The sequence below is a fragment of the Lissotriton helveticus genome, chromosome 2_1 (assembly GCF_964261635.1).
Source record: "Lissotriton helveticus chromosome 2_1, aLisHel1.1, whole genome shotgun sequence".
Taxonomy (NCBI): Eukaryota; Metazoa; Chordata; class Amphibia; order Caudata; family Salamandridae; genus Lissotriton; species Lissotriton helveticus.
In genome coordinates this window covers 1,045,848,550-1,045,865,667 of record NC_136059.1, presented here as the reverse complement: position 1 = coordinate 1,045,865,667, position 17,118 = coordinate 1,045,848,550, and positions in this window count along the sequence as shown.

Genomic DNA, 17,118 nt, shown 5'->3' with positions numbered 1-17,118 from the left:
TAGGCTAAAAATGGTCAGAATAACGGAAGGGACAATGTATCTGGTGAATTGCACAATTGCTTGTTAGTTTGGAACCAAGAGAGTTGATGAGGCTGAACCATACACTATCGTCAACGTTTCGACCCTGACAAAAGCTTTATTTAACAAGTGTCATGGTGGGTCATCTTCAGGACAAGGGAGAGATGACAGCCTGAAAATGAGAAATGCATTATATGTATCAGGTGTAGGGTTCCAACTAGCTAGAGTAAAATTAGAGGAGGTTGCAATCACAAGCTACTCACCCATCATGGGGGTAATTCCCTTGAGAATGCCTTGCTGAGTAAAGGCTGCCAGAAATCTAAAGAAATGTAGGGAGATGTGTGTTACAAACATCCCTTCAAAATGGATCAGGGGATCAGTGAATCAAAGATGCAGTTCGAGAGTCTTACCTTAAGGTTTATAGGAAGACTCAAAACTAAGAAATTAAAGAGGTTCTGGATGTCGTTTCAATATGGGGGGTAAACATATGGTGTAAACTTAAAACAATGTGTGTGAATGATGACTAACGAGAAAACAAGCATTATAATTGAAGACCATATAAGAAAATGCTTACCTAGACCTGTTGTTGACTCAGATGCGGTCCGCTATGAATTAGTTGGCAGTTGGGTGAAACAAAAATGAATTAAGGCCCCCAATCGAGTTCCATGTGACCGGTAACAAGTCCTGCGGAAACTGTTACGAGGGACGTGGGAGAATAAATATACAATGGACGAGAAGTGACAGTACTCTCCCCCTTACCTGGCAATGGAGTGCGTATTCACTCTAAGCAGTCTTGAGTAGAACTGCCAGATTCCCAGTTAAAGAAGGGACCGGGAACAGCTGACGTCGGGCTGACGCAAGTTGGTAACGTGTCATGCACAATGCTATGCAGCAGATGAAAACTGCCTGCGGAGTCACAGTAAAAGCCTCACCATCACCGTCGTGGTACATGGTCTTAGTAGAGTTCTTACAAACCTATGGTGTGAATGAGGTTTGCAAAAAACAAAATTAGTAAAGCGCAGTGAGATCGTCTAATCTAAAACGGTCTTGACCAGAGTCCATTATTGCAACCATTAGTGTCATAACAAAGGAATGTCCTTCTGCCAGTATGGCTGGGTTTTGAACAATACAATAACTAAATGCAATATAGTATGAAGTGCCTTGTTCAGACGTTTATATTAATTATGTGATGGTGGATAAGGTAAACTTCAAATTGGACCCATGACAACAAAGATAGCCAGAAGCTTTCAAAATTAGAACTGTATATGCAGTTGTATTAAATATAGGAATAAGACAAAATTCAAAGATAGAACATACAACTGAGCGCCTATGTTAATACTTCCACAGAGAGGGCAGGTAAACAGTAAAGTATGCTGCTGGAACTGAGCGCCTATATTAATAGTTTCACAGAGAGAGCAGGTAAACAACAAAGTATGCTGCTGGAACCAATAGGAAGTTGTCTACTAACGGTAATCAGGAAGATTTATGAAAGCTCATACTCATCACCTTTTTGTCGTAATTTCTTATGTCCTTTGTTAACTTGTCCAATTTCCTATTTAGCGTTACTGTGTTCAGCTCCGCAAGTGTTTTCTCAGCGGGTTCTAGGGCTTCCTTTGCATTGGTTAAGGCCCTATCCTCAAGAATCTCCTTTTTAATTTTGGCTATTTCCTGTGTCAACTTCTTGACGTATTCAATTCCAGTCTCTACTCCAAGCACCACCCAGTGCTTGGAGCAGTTGTTTGCAACAAAACTAAATCCTTCTCTAAACTTGGGGATGTCTATAAAAATTGCGGGCTCATTCCTCACCTGCAAGCCTTTCGGAATTATATTTGCTTGCAAATATTTTGGTAATACATGGTCATGAAGACGGGAATGAATCAGTCTCTTTTCAAGTCTCTCTAATTTAGCTAATTTCTCATTGAGGGTGGGCTCCACATATGTTGCGGTAGCCCCCAAGAAATTTAACTCCCCTTGTTCCTGAATCAGTTTGTTGATATACTCTTCACTGTAGGACAGGGTATCTTTTTCTGACATACTTTCCAAAATTATCAACAATATGAGTACAATATAGTAACACTAAATAGGAAATTGGACAAGTTAACAAAGTACATACGAATTTAAGACAAAAAGGTGACATATATTCATTTAGCTAATGAGTATTATCATCAGGATAGTCAGGGCTTTTTCACAAATAGAAGCAGACAGGGCCAAAGAGGTTCGCGACTTTCTCAGACTCATTCATAGGTAGCAGCTCAGACACTGAATCAGATAGACCTTCTACAAACCGCCAAGGAAATCAGGGACACAGATACCAAGATACCCAGCATTTCTTAGGGGAAGTCACTCGTACCTCCAACAAGGGGGCGGAACAGAGCAGAACTGGGGAAGACAACGGGGTTGGAACAGAGGCAGACCCAACCAGAGAGGCAATTCCCGTGTCAGATTCTGCCAACCCGAATCACATGGCGAGATTCTAACACACCGCCAAACATACAGATGGTAACAAACATGACCATCAATACCCAACAACAAAGAGGAAGACTATTTGATACAGTGACTGGCTTTACAACTTCCTGCTCATTACTACCGCTCATTGGTACCGCACCACCAATGCCTCCCTCATCCGTGCTTTCCTGTGACTCACAAGTAGAACGCACAGCCTCAGAGCCAGAGCAGATCCTGAATTTTTCCATTGAGACAACTGGTGCAACGACCAAGGCTACCATGGACCCAATTATAAATCTATCCAGCTAGATATTATCAGATGCAGAGAAACAGATCCTTCCCAAGGGGCTGACGTTTGTCCCCACGACAACGCCCGATTCCTTCAACATCAAACTGGAATTGCCGAGAATTTTTAGGAAGATCAGACTCAAGTACCACTTTTCTAACAAAGAATATAATCCGACTACCACTGCCACCTCTTTCAGCCCATCATCTACATTTACCCCGTCAGTCTATCTGATGAGCCAAAAAATTCTGGCTTACAAAGAAATTGTGCTCAAAGAACCTTTTGATCTCCTGTACAACTGGAGATATATCAACTATAATGTCACTAAAGAAGAGAGATTGGCCTTACATACCCTGGGAGACAACTAAACCATCATCATCAAGGCAGCAGATAAGGGTGGAGCAGTGGTTGCGCAAAATACACCTGATTATGTAGAAGAGATACTACAACAACTGGACATACGGAAGAGTTACCTCCCTATATCGAGGGACCCTACACTAGAAATCAGGAAACTGATTCAAGATCTCATCAAGGAAGGTCTCACTCAAGGTTATCTGAACCAACCATAACATGACTTCCTCAACAAAAAAGAGCCCAGAATCCCCACCATCTGCACGCTATCCAAAGCACATAAGTGTCTTGATAAGCCACCGGGTAGGCCTGTTGTTTCAGGGTGTAGGTCAATCTTGGAACCCTTGAATCAATATATATGCAACATCCTGCAAACATGGGTTATGGAAACCAAATCATTTGTAAGAGATACTATGCATGTCATCCAGTTACTGGAAGCCCAAACCTTAGATATCACTACTCAACTCATGGTTTCCCTTGACGTCTCATCCCTTTATACCAGCATTCCACAAGGAAGGGCCTTAGAAGTGACCAGAGAAACGTTAGAGAAATGCCCCAAACCACACTGGATACCCACTGAGTCTCTTTTGGACATTGGTATGACTAGGAACTATTTCATCTTCCACAACCAGTATTTTTACCAATGCAAGGGCGTTGCAATGAGGGCCGTATTCACGCCACGCCTGGCAAACCTCTTAATGGATTTGTATGGGGAAGAACACCTCTACAATCTCAATAACCCTTTCATAAACAACATCGCCGTATGGAAGCGGTATATTGATGATGTGATAATGATTTGGTCTGGCACTGAAACAAGTCTGATTGACTTTAAAAACTGGCTTAACAACAAATCCACTGATATTCAGTTCACAGTGACGCACAGCAATGAGACGATCAACTTTCTGGATCTAACCTTCAAAGTTGAGGAGGGATTACTTTTCACGGACTTATACAGGAAATCAATGGAAATCAATACATTTCTTAAATACAACTCACACCACCCGAGACGTCTCATGGACAACTTGCCCTAAGGGCAATTTCTCAGGCTCAGGGGAAACTGTACCAGCAGGGCCGACTTCTTTAAGAAACAGAGATTCTCACAAAACGACTCAAGGAGAGAGTATACCCAATGGGATTGCTGAAACGGGCAAGAAAATGAGCCTGGTATTGTCCTTGCGATTCCCTCTTGCAAGTGAGACCTAAAGCCTCAGGAAAAGACAGCATTGTGTGTGTTACCACATTTAATCCCAGAAGCAATGAAATAAGGAAGATTGTGAAAAAATATTGGAATTTGGTGGACAGTGAATTGGGCACAACTGAGGATCCAATCTTCGCGTTTAAGAGAGGAAAGAACATAAAGTATTTTGTGGTAAATCTAGAGCCACCGAGACCACCTGATATCAGAAGTCAGCTGAATCTACCACCCCTGACTGGGCATCATAAGTGCGGCCACTGCAAGGCTTGCCCTCAGACTGTTGAAGGCACCTCATTTACTTACCAAAACAGGACATAAAACCTTCCACTAAACATGAATTGCAACAGGACAAATGTTATATAAGCAATCAAACGTCCCTGTGACAAGTTATATGTAGGGCAGACCACACAGAAGGTGAAGGCTAGAATACTGCAACACATCAGCAGGATGAAATGTAAAGTGCAAGGTGCTCAATTTGTTGAACACTTCAGTAACAAGGGTCACTCACCCGAAAGTCTTAGATGGTAGGTGTTGGAGAAAGTACGCTTGCACACCAGAGGTGGTGCAATTGCGACATCACTGAACTTCAAAAATTGTAGGTAGATACACTTTTTGGACACAGTTGACAATGAATTGAATGAGTTGGAAAAAACTTTCAAACAAATGGGTCAGTTAGAATGTTGACACTGAACAATCCCTCTTGTCAGGAGCATGCCTTCACTTGTACTATGAATCTGTATACTTATTAAATAACATGTTATATTGCACTTTTCCATCTAAGATGCTAACTAGCTTTGATATATCTTCTTCATTACCGTTAGTAGACAACTTCCTATCAGTTCCAGCAGCATACTTTATTGTTTACCTGCTCTCTCTGTCAACCTACTAATATAGGCGCTCATTTCCAGCAACATACTTTACTGTTTACCTGCCCTCTCTGTGAAACTATTTATGTTGGTGCTCAGTTGTATGTTCTATCTTTGAATTGGCTCCTATTCTTATATTTAATACAACTGCCTGGAAAATTCTAATTTTGAAAGCTTCTGGTGATCTTTGTTGTCATGGATCCAATTTGAAGTTTTTTTTAACTTTCTTTATTGTTTTCATACAACAACAAAAATTGAGTATCAATCCTTACAGCACTCAATATATGATTATTAACAGGATCATGCATGTATACAGTTCAGATCACAGCATGGTACATATCAAGGCACAACACATTGTCTGCAGTTGCAGCAGGGGGTCAAGGGGCACCCACGGCGGAGATCCACAATACAACTCACAATTATATTAGCTGGCCTCCCAGCTATTTCCTTGGCTTGCGGCTATATACATGAAGTTAAGTTCAACTACATCAAAATATAATCCATGCAATTCGAGATAGACATCTGCAAGTCCTCACAATAGAGTTTCCAAGACCTTTACGTACATATCTGAAGTGTTCTATGATACCGGTCCCTGCGACTCCGCTGGTGGGCTCTCTGGCGGTTTTGCCAGCAAGTAACATGTTAGGGGTGACCAGATATCTCTGGGCCTGGAGGTACTAGGCAACAGCTCGGCATAGTTGGCAAGTTGTTCCTGGCAATAGACCATGTCGTCTAGCCAAACCTTGAATTTAGGCACCCTCCCTCTACCCCACCGACAGGCCACTCGCCTCTTAGCCATGAGTAATACAAGAGAAACATATTTTCGATGCGTCAATTGTACCTGTTTAACATACCCCAGCAGGGCCATCAGTGGTGTGGGTGTAATGTGTGTGTTTTTGTCATCAGGTCTAAGGCCTTGAAGACCTGTCCCCAAAATACACTTACTCCTGGGCATTCCCAGGCCAGATGCAAAAAGTCTGCCCCTGGCACCTGGCACTGATTGCACCTGTCCGTATTTCATAAATGATATCTGTGCATTTTGACTGGCTTGTAATACAATCTGTGTAGGTACTTATAGTGTAGTATGCGTAACCTACTGCTGGCTCGGTCTGTGAGCAGCAGTATTCCCAGTGATCATATGTATCTGGGTGGAGGCAGGGCAAGCACAATTGATTTTATGTTGATATCTAGAAATGTGCCTGCCTTGTAGATAGCTCTGCTGTTAAACCTAACTCTGTTAGTGTCCACAACCCCCTTACTGTCTCCTTGCACATAACAGCACAGGTGGGTAAGGGTGACGACTGCCCATTTAGGTATAATCATAATCAGGGGGTGAGATTAAAATGGAGTAAAATAAATCCCTCACAATTTGAGGAGAATATTGTTAAAGCTAATCTAAGCCAAGTTATAACATGCTTTTCCCATGACTCTCCTCCAGATGTGGTCATACAGTGCTTTGAATGAATTTGTAAAGATGTTGCCAAAAACCTGTCAAAATCAGTGGGAAGAAGGGAACCTCAGGAAACAAGATGGTTCAATGCTGAGTGTTCCAGGGCACAAAAAGATCTTAAGAAAGCTTTGCACTCAATCCCCTATGCCAAAATATTTATTAAAAATGTGAGACAGACCTACAAATGTGTAATTGAGCAATGGAAGGATGAACTGAGAAGACTAGCCTGGGAAGACCTTGAAAGAGCTAGTATTCTTAAGGACTCCAAGAGTTTTTAGGAAGTCATAAATCGCCCCCTATTTTCAAATGGTGCAAGGAGTATGGATTAAACAATATCGGGGGAAGTTTGGGAATCCCATTTCTTAAACATATTTAACCCAAATGGTTTTTCACCACAAGAGCAAAGAGATGAAATAGTAATTAATTTACAAACGGCATATCAACTTAGCTCATCCGTTTCTTTATGTGAGGTTGAGGATGCTTTGGTAAAGGGTATTTCCTCAAAAGCCCCAGGTCCAGATGGGGTGCCCTTGGATTTGTTTAAAAGCAAACCCCAAATATGGGCACCCTTGATGGCTAACGTCTTTAAAGCAGTAATAGTGGGTAATATTCCTTCATCATGGAAAGAGGCATTAGTGGCACTGATCTACAAAAAGGCAACAGGAATGACCCTGTATGCTGCAGGCCTATTTCTTTAATTGACGCCACATGCAAAGTCCTGGAGGGTAATTCTTCACGCCTGGAGTCATGAGCTAATGCCTCTGGACTCATATCTAATATACAATATGGCTTCAGGACGGGGATGGGAACAAATGAACAGTGCCTCAACTTGTCCCTGATTATGGGTAAGTACATGAAGGCCAGGAGGGGGTCAATCCAACTGGCATTCATGGACTGATCCAGGCTTTTGATACAGTAAATCGGGGAAGTTGTGGACACTAATGGAAAAAAAGCGGGCTTTGAGGAAGCTCCTATTACATTGCTGCGCAGGTTGCATGCGTCTACCACTGTTGCTATCCGCTATGGTCCTGGGTTAGAGTCGACTAGGCCCATTGTTTCTACAGAGGGGGTTCACCAGGGCTGTATCCTCGCCCCTTTTTATTCCTTTTATATACAAATGGTTTGGAGTCATTTTTGTTATAGCAGCAACTAGATTTTCCAAGCATAGGAGGCAAATTGGTTCCCTTGTTGTCATATGCTAATGACACGGTTCTGATGGCTTTAACGGCCAATCGCCTCCAAAAAGCCTTGAAAGCTTTTACTGACTTTATGATGGCATTGGACCTAAAAGTACATTTTAGTAAATCTTTTATTATGGTATGTGGTCCTAACCAAACCAAAAGAAGAACATTTGTAGTGAAGGAAAAGATCATTGATAAAGGTGACCAATTTGACTTATTTGGGGAATGTTTTTAATAACAAATGGTATTGGGACCATCTGATTGTGGGTAGGGTCCAACACACTAGCAGAATAGTAGAGGGGCTGTTCCGCTTTGCCTGCAATCTGGGACACAAGCCGGTAGCAGAAATGATAACCCTATACAAATCAAAATGCCCAGTAGCTACTTACAGGGCAGAAGTATGGGGACATCATAAAAGTAGCCAGATACAAATTTTGGAAAATACATTTTTTAAAAGACTATTGATGATTCCTATCAGTTCTCCTACACATTTTTGTCTCTCAGAGGTGGGGCTGGATTATGTAGAAGATAGAATAAATATCGCCCCACTGATTCTATGGGGAAAAGTTTGGACCTCAGAGGACCTATTATTCTCTAGGAGTATTCTCAGAGACTGTATGAACCTTGAAAAGACTCTGGCTATCCCCTGGCTTTATTACGTCAAAGATACTTTTAACAAGATTGACTTAGGGCACTATTATGATAATCGCAATAACATTCACCCTAACGTGAAATTGATTATAAAAAAACGCATATTATGCTGAATTAAGTATGTCTAATCAGGATCACGGAATACTACATTGTGTAGATGGGTCCCTAAACCATCAGCAATTTTACTTGTCTTTTACCAGGCATGTACAATCGTGTTTCCTCATGACCAGATTTCGGGTTTGCACGCTGCACTTTCTTGTGGCTTTTCCCAAACAGGCAAGTTGGTGTGAGAGACTGACTCCCTGTCCTTGTAATATTTCAGCCCAACAAAGCACTATGCACTTTATGTTGTTTTACACACTTTTCAAAGATCTGAGGGCACATTTTCTCAAGCCTGTTTTGATGGAACTCTGTCCCTGTTCTTACCTGGAGGGTTTTAATTATTTACGATCATTATCTACTGCTGCTATTTGCAGCAATGTGCTTAACTTCATTACCAAACTTACATAACTGCTTTATTAAGAAATTGTATGAATTGTAAAAGGAAATTAAGTTTTAAGTGGTTTTACAGTTTTACATATCTTGTATTAATGTATTGTAGAATGATAGGATGATTTAATTTTATTAATATAGAATTTGTGCTGGAGGAGTAAGAGCCATGGAGGAGGATATGCTTTTAGTTAGGCAAATTGTAACTTTTAAAATTTTAAACCTTAAATCAATGTATGTATTGTGTGTCTAATCTTTGTATAAGTTATCTTATTAATACTTAATTATTTTATGTATGTATGTCAAACGTTTATGATTTGAATGAATCAAATAAAGTTATTTGACCTGACCTGACTCTATAGGTGAGTGAGTAGGTATGTTAGTAGCTCTATGAATGACTGACAGTGAGTGAGTTGGTATAGGCGGGCTGTATGGATGACCGAGTGGATGTGTGTGTAGACCTTTGAGTTATGGAAGAGTATGTAGCCTTACGGTTAAAACGGTCAACCTTGAAGCTGGGGAACCGGGTTTGAGTCTCGGTAACGACACTCAACATCCTGTGATTCTGGGTAAATCACTTAATCTCCCCGTGCCTAATGAAAAATGAATGCGTTCATCTGTAACATAACTGGTGCTTAAGTAAAGCCTCTGATACGCAATGTCTTGAGTCAAGTTTGCGCTATATAAAACTCCCCCAAAACATTTGTGAGTGGGCGTGTAAGTTCTGGTGTGGTCTGTTAATGGTTTTGAGAATGGTAGTGTGGAAGTTGCAGTGGGTGTATGAAAGGATATATTGGAGTATGAGTGGGAGCATCAGAGATAATGTGTATGATGGCATCAGTGATGTCATTTGAGATGTCATCAGTGATGTCATCAGTGATGTCACTGACCATGTCATGAATGATGTAATATGTGACATCATCAGCAGTGAATTGTGGGGGCGCGAGTTATAGTTAGCTCAACTAACTATAACGGGGGAATTTCCATGGTTTTGTATGAGTAAAATGTCCAACGAACTATAACGTCCCTGAAACCTATGGTTTTTCAGTGAATGTCTAAGGTTTTTCAAATGCTAATTTCTAATTATAACGTCCCAGAAACCTATGTTTTTTTCTGTGAATTTCTAAGGTTTTTTAAATGCTAATTTCTAACTATAACGTGCCTGAAACCTATGTTTTTTTCAGTGAATTGCAAATGTTTTTTAAATGTTGATTTCTAATTATAATGTTCATTAAGCCTATGGTTTTTTCAGTGATTTTAAATTATCATTCCATTCTCAACCTAGTGAAAATAGCCTATATCGCCAGTTTTCCAGCAATAGATTCCGCAAAAAAATTTGCCACAAATGAGAGTGACAACTAACGCTAATAATATGCAGAGTAGGCGTTCCCGTGAAAAATACGACAAAAGTACCACTTCCCGATATTTTCAATGAGCAGCCAAATCTGGTGTGCAATGCAAAAACAGGTGATAATCTGCGTTAGCAGTAGGAATTTAACATCTGCCTTTTACTGGTGCAAAGCAGGACGACAACCTACAGTGTGAAAGGGAGCCCAGCCCAGAATCACATCTAAAGACCAACACATGTCATAGAGTTACTGATCATGCAGCTCCGACACCCAAGAAGGACACAACACTCACTGCCACCACCTTCAGTACCTCCCCCCAGACCACCCTCCTCCCTACTACCACTGAGGCAGCGCAGGCCAGCTGACCTTCCAAAAACGGCATGGTTCCTCCGCCACACAATAGCTGAATGTTGGGAGATGTGGCAACCAAGTATGTGTGAAGGACGCAAGTCCCCCATCTATAAAAATGCACACAATACCAAGTGTAGCAGTGATGTGCTGGACAGGCCTCACTATGCAGACCACAAACCTCTCCATGTGGACATATACTGCTGGTGCTTGTAGTGTTGGTGACAATAGACACAACCATGTTACCTCAGATGGTGGGGAAGATCTCGGTCATGTAGCAGTGTTGTCCCCCCCTGGAAGGGGAAGCGGAGTGGGTTGGTCCAACATACGCCACTCCAGCGTAAGAGTATGAATAAATAGGCTGGGGCTCTGGGCTTGGTTCACTTGCGGGAAGGCCAAAGTGTTTGCCAGGGTGGCAGCCCTCACCCTGCCACGAGGCCTCCGCTGTGACCACCAGACTCCTCGACACAGGCCCCCTGCAAACCCAGCAGCACAGAACCAGAGACTACAGACTGCTGCCTTCAATCTACACTGCGGACAGCAGGGTTAACAATTCAGATTGAGTCGCGATTGCAGATGACGCAGTCCAGTAGGCAAGAGACATTGCTCCCAGTGCTGCCCGCCCGGACCACGCATCATCCCAGGCTCCACACACGCTAGTTGCTTAAGGTGACACTAACTGTGCAGCATAACTCAACGCCATGTGGCAGTGGACATTTGCTCACCGCTGGCTCTGGCCTACATTGTGGTCATCAGGGCTCACATTTAAAATTGAGTCCCTTGATTCATTAATTGCCAGTCCAGTAGGCAACTAAGTATAACATCCCTAAAACCTAGATAATATCCTTTTAGTATCCTTGCTTCAAGAACTTGTTTTATATTAGCTATAGCTTTACTATGATGACCAAATTCATCTTGCAAGTCCAAAGGAACACTGAATGACACTGCAGACAGCAGAGCTCACAATTTGAATTAAGTCTTGATTTATTACTTACAGACAGAATTGTACTCTGTCCTCGGACTTTGTCAAGAGGAAGTGACAAAAAGAATTCCTTGATGTCTGTGCTGACTACTGCCTTTGATCTACACTGCGGACAGCAGGGCTCACAATTCAGATTGAGTCACGATTGCAGATGAAGCAGTCCAGTAGGCAAGAGACATTGCATCATCGCTGGCTGCGCACACGCTGAGTGCCACACTGACCACTAACTCTGCGCAGTTCAAGTCAATGCCACGTGGCTGTGGGCCGTTCCTGACCACTGCCTCCGGCCACCACTGTGCTCGGCAGGACTCACAATTCAAATTCAGTCTTCATTCATTAGTCCAGTGGGCAACTAACTATAATGTCCCTGAAACCTACATATTTCGACAGTGTATTCCATAAATGTTTCATCTTTTGTTGCATACACCTACACTGCGGTCAGCAGAGCTCACAATTTAAATTGAGACAAGATTTATTTATTGCAGAGAGAATTGTACTCTATGTCCTCGCATTTTGTCAAGAGGAAGTGACTAAAAGCATTCCTCAATGTCTGTGCTGACTAAAGCCTTCGATCTACACTGCAGATAGGAGGGCTCACAATTCACATTGAGTCGCAATTGTAGATGACGCAGTACAGTAGGCAAGAGACATTGCTCCCAGTGCAGCTCACCCGCACCACACATCATCGCTGGCTGCACACACGCTGAATGCTTCTGATGCCCCTATCTCAGTGCAGCACAACTCATGGACCCTTTATGATACAATGTTTTGTGTATAATTTCACATCTGCTGCCCCTACCTCAGTGTACCACAAGACATGGACCCTTTTTATGATAGAATCTTTTGTGTATTATTTCACATCTGCTGCCCCTACCTTAGTGCAGGACAAATCATTGACCCTTTATGATTGAATCTCTGTGTCTGATCCAATGATTACTGTTGTACTTGTTGCCAGCACCAACCATTCCCGGAGGGCTGGCTTACACTCACCCCACAAGCATCCAGCACAGACGTCACTGAACATGTGACCCTGGTAATAAAAAGGAGTCGAGCGCAAGTGCCCGTACCGAGTTCCACTATCTATCTGTGTCCGTGTGGTCATTATGTATGCAAGAAGCTGCCCCAGGGCCCTACCACATTACATTGTGCTGTGGACAGCGTATGCAACCATGTTACCTCTGGCAGTGGGGAAAACTTTGGTTATGTAACTTTGTCTCGGTCATTGTAAAAGTACGTATGTAGAGACTGGATCATTAGAGTACTGCAAGGAGAGTGAATAGTGAATTTGTGAGTACTTGGGGATCGACGGAGTGATTGTATAAGTACATATGTTGGTGCAGCCTAACCCCGAACACGAGCCTGGCTCTAATTGGCTGCCCTCCATGTGCCAAAAACAGAAACTTGAACTTTGCATGGCCCGGTGTTGCTACAGCTGCAACACTCCACTGAATGTGCAATAAACATTCATATCCACACAGATGTGTCATGTCGACCATCTTTCATGTGTGGAAGTATTGATGAATGTAAAGTCAGTGATTCCACATACGTTCCATGTTGGCCAACGCTACGTGGCCCAAATTTTCATTGCAGTGATCTGTTGGTCACAGCCTAGTTGTCAGTACGCCACAGCCATTCCCTCATGGCTGATATACACCAACTCCACACCCATCCAGCACAGGCATCACAGGACTCGTAACCCTGCCAATAGGAGTCACCTCTGGGCAGTGGGAATGGATGGGGTGCATCAGCCTGGGTGCGTAGCGGCAAACAGTCACATTGTGGTCACTCATTGTCCCTCTCCATCTCTTCCTTTCTCTCCCTCACACTCTTTCTCTCACTCTTCCTCTCTTTCTCACTCTATCTCTTCCTCTCTCTCACACTGGTTCTCTATTTCTCTCCCTCTCACTCTTTCTCTCTCTCCCTCTCTCTCACTCTCACTCTTCCTCTTTTCTTTCTTCATCTTTCTCACACTATTTCTCTTTCTCTCTCTATTCCTCTCTCTCACTGTTCCTCTCTCTCTTCCTCTCTCTCTCATTCTTCCTCTCTTTCTTTCTTTCTTTCTTTCTTTCTTTCTTTCTTTCTTTCTTTCTTTCTTTCTTTCTTTCTTTCTTTCTTTCTTTCTTTCTTTCTCTCTCTCATCCTCTCTTCCTCTCTCTCTCCTTTGATGGATGCATGACGCACAATCTTATCTTGCTCTTTTGTCTAGCAGGCTGTGATTCACAGATTGACGACCCCCCCGACACAGACCTCCCCCATGAGTCGATGACTTCAGTTCCACTGACTTAGTGCCACCAGAGCTGAGTGCGTGTGCAGCCTGCGATGATGTGTGGCCATCCTGGCAATCAACACCCACTTTGAATTGTGTGCTCGGCTTGACTGCGTGTACGCAACAGCTGAGGAGGTTGCTCCGGCACGTGGTGGATCCTCTTAGACACACGCCGGTGGTGGAAGGAGGGCAGAAAGGCTTGTTTCCACAGGTGCGTGAAGTCACCTCTGGGCGGTGTGAGTGGATGGGGTGCAGCAGCCTGGTTGCACAGGAGCAGGCAGACATGTGGTACTGGAAAAATATCAAGAAGGGCCACACTTACCAATAGCCCAATAACTATTACCAAATAACCAGTCAGTTGGCAGTGAAGAAAAGGCAATCATTTATTAACAAAAAGACTCTGCGCAGAGGAGCCTCCCCGTCCACACTAAGTCAGTGCGCCGAGAAGACTGACGATTTACACATGAGACAAGTCATTTATACCATAGTTACATTACATGAAATAACCATATTTGGCAGCCTTCCAATAGGTACAGGATCTTAATGAAGGACCATATATGGCACACAAAGCCTGCTCAGAAATCTGTTTCTGCTATTATGGGGAAGGTCAGAAAGGGTAACTCCCTTTTGTCTCGGTACATGGGAGTAACAGCCCCGCGCCGCAAGAATGTGCTTATCACTTCTAAAGCCAGGTGCAACCTTGGGCCTTGGAGCAGAGAAAACATCACAGATTCAGCTGTCTTGTAACTCAACTAATTGGGACTTACTCGGTAACAGGGAAACAACACGTGATTACTACGCAGGCCCGATTCGACAAATCTAAAATGGCGTTTGTGTGGTTTCTCTAACTACTGTGCAACTTAACTTATGAAAAGAAACAAAGGCTACTTTCCGTTGTTAACATTAAATGGTACATAACTATGAATAAACGCGTATGCAGCTACATCAGGCTAACAATTATCATGTTAGCAATTACAGAAGAAGGAATTCTGTACCACAGAACCGCCCTTTTAGCATGATGTAGCTAAATTAATCCTCAAAGATGCCCTCATCTATCTGAATCAAATCTCGAATTTCCTGCTGTACCATCTGAGATTTTTCCTTCATCGAGGGTGACGGTACCAGAGCAGAGGATACTCTCCTGATGCAATAGGAACAACAGGCAGGCCCACAATGTATACATAAGCAACAAGTGAAAAGGACACCAACTATACCTACTAGTACCATTAAGATCTTCCATCCCCAGGCTGACAGTAGGCCCAAAACCAGCCGGAGAGGGACCAACTTCCTGTATCAGCATGTATTTCTGCTGCTAACCGGTGTAATTTCTGAATGGCTAAATGGACAGAGGGGGCGGAGTCAGGAACATATACACAACAGGAGCTACCAATGACCAGGCAAGCTCCTCCTCGATCTGCTAAGATGACGTCTAACACCATACGATTCTGAAGAGAGACGAGTCTTGTAGCTTGAAGCTCTACAGTCAAATTGGTCAATATGCCGGCAGTGGTATTAATGAGTCTTTCAACTACTCTGGATAATCGTCTCACCTCTTTACTGGTTATTATGGGTCCCCAAATAGGAAACACTCCCTTTACTATATCAACGAAATGCTGCTCCGGAGTATCAGTTTGATCTACTTCAGACATGTCCAATTCTCTTCTATCGTGTTTTATTAGTGACCCTTGTCCATCTAACCGATGATCCTTATGATAATTTGAGGGAGCTATATACACAGGTGGATACAGGAAGGATAAATACCAACGACCCATCCACCCCCGAGGAAGCCAAGTATGCGTTCTCTCCACAAACAAAATAAACATTCGGGGTGTTATTAATGGCGGACTACTAAAGGTACGTAATCAATAGGTGTAATTGCACCGGTAGTCTCCTACAGGGATATGTCCTGTTCCTTGTACACAAAATGCAGAGGTACTGTTTAATATGGGCACCGGGAGTGGCTTATCATCAGTAACATTTCGATCCTGGAAGTGTTGGAAATACTGGGTAAAATTAAATTCAACAAAATCCAATATCTCTGTTTTCAACCATGTGACATTCTCATATTCAGTATACATATTCATGCAAGCGTTGGGGTCCAGGGACCCCTCCCCATTATTCCCCTGCGGATCAAAACCTTGGTGTACTTCTATATAAGTCAAAATCATTTCATAATCCCTCTCGGTATATCGAGAGGTATCCACGGTATAATGCAAATACATCATACTCAGCAATTTGAACCAGGCTTCACAACTTCCTAAATAGGATAATGGTAATGAGATAAAGAAATCGTGTCGATGCATTACGGAGGGTAAAAGACCGCAAACCCAACAATTTGTCGTATTAGTAGCACTGTGAGTCTGATGCAGCATTTCCACAAATACATTTTTAACATATGTCTGATGATGTCTTTTCTTATGAGGTGCTAATGTAAAGAAATGATGCTCTATTGGCGGGGTAGGAATCCCTATCACGGTATGCAGGGGGTGATGAAATTCTAAATATAAAAATACACTCATTATTATGATTAACAACATTGCAATAGTTATCACGAAGGCGACCTTTACTCGGGTTGTCCATGATGAAAACATAGGTACATAAATGGGCATATATTGAGGAGCAAGGGGACGCTCCTCTTCAGGAATAAATCGACCAAAAGAGTACATTCTAACTAAAGTCCAAACTATTCTAAACAAGTGCAGTCCGTCCTGCCAGAGGGTGCTTCTTTCCTGTGACTGACGATTTACACATGAGACAAGTCATTTATACCATAGTTACATTACATGAATAACCATATTTGGCAGCCTTCCAATAGGTACAGGATCTTAAGGAAGGACCATATATGGCACACAAAGCCTTCTAATAATAATAATAATAAGACCATTTATTAAGCGCCTGGTTACACCTATGACGGTGTGTCCCCGCGCTGAAAAACTACTGCTCCCAGCTGAAGCTAAAACCAAGATGCACTAACTCCCAGAAGTGTCAGGGTACATTACTTGGGAAGGAGGTGAGTTTTTAGGTTTTGTCTGAATCTTGTTTCGGATGGCTCCATCCGAAGGTTCAGAGGGAGGGCATTCCAGTGCTTGCTAGGTCTTTAGTCAATGCATACAAATAATCTGTCATCATTGGGTAATCTATCTCTCTAAAACTTCTCAGACGGGGAACGCCCCATACATTAGCTGGTCGTCCAAAAATAACCTCATACGGGGACAGACCTGAACGGGAATGGGGGGTCATG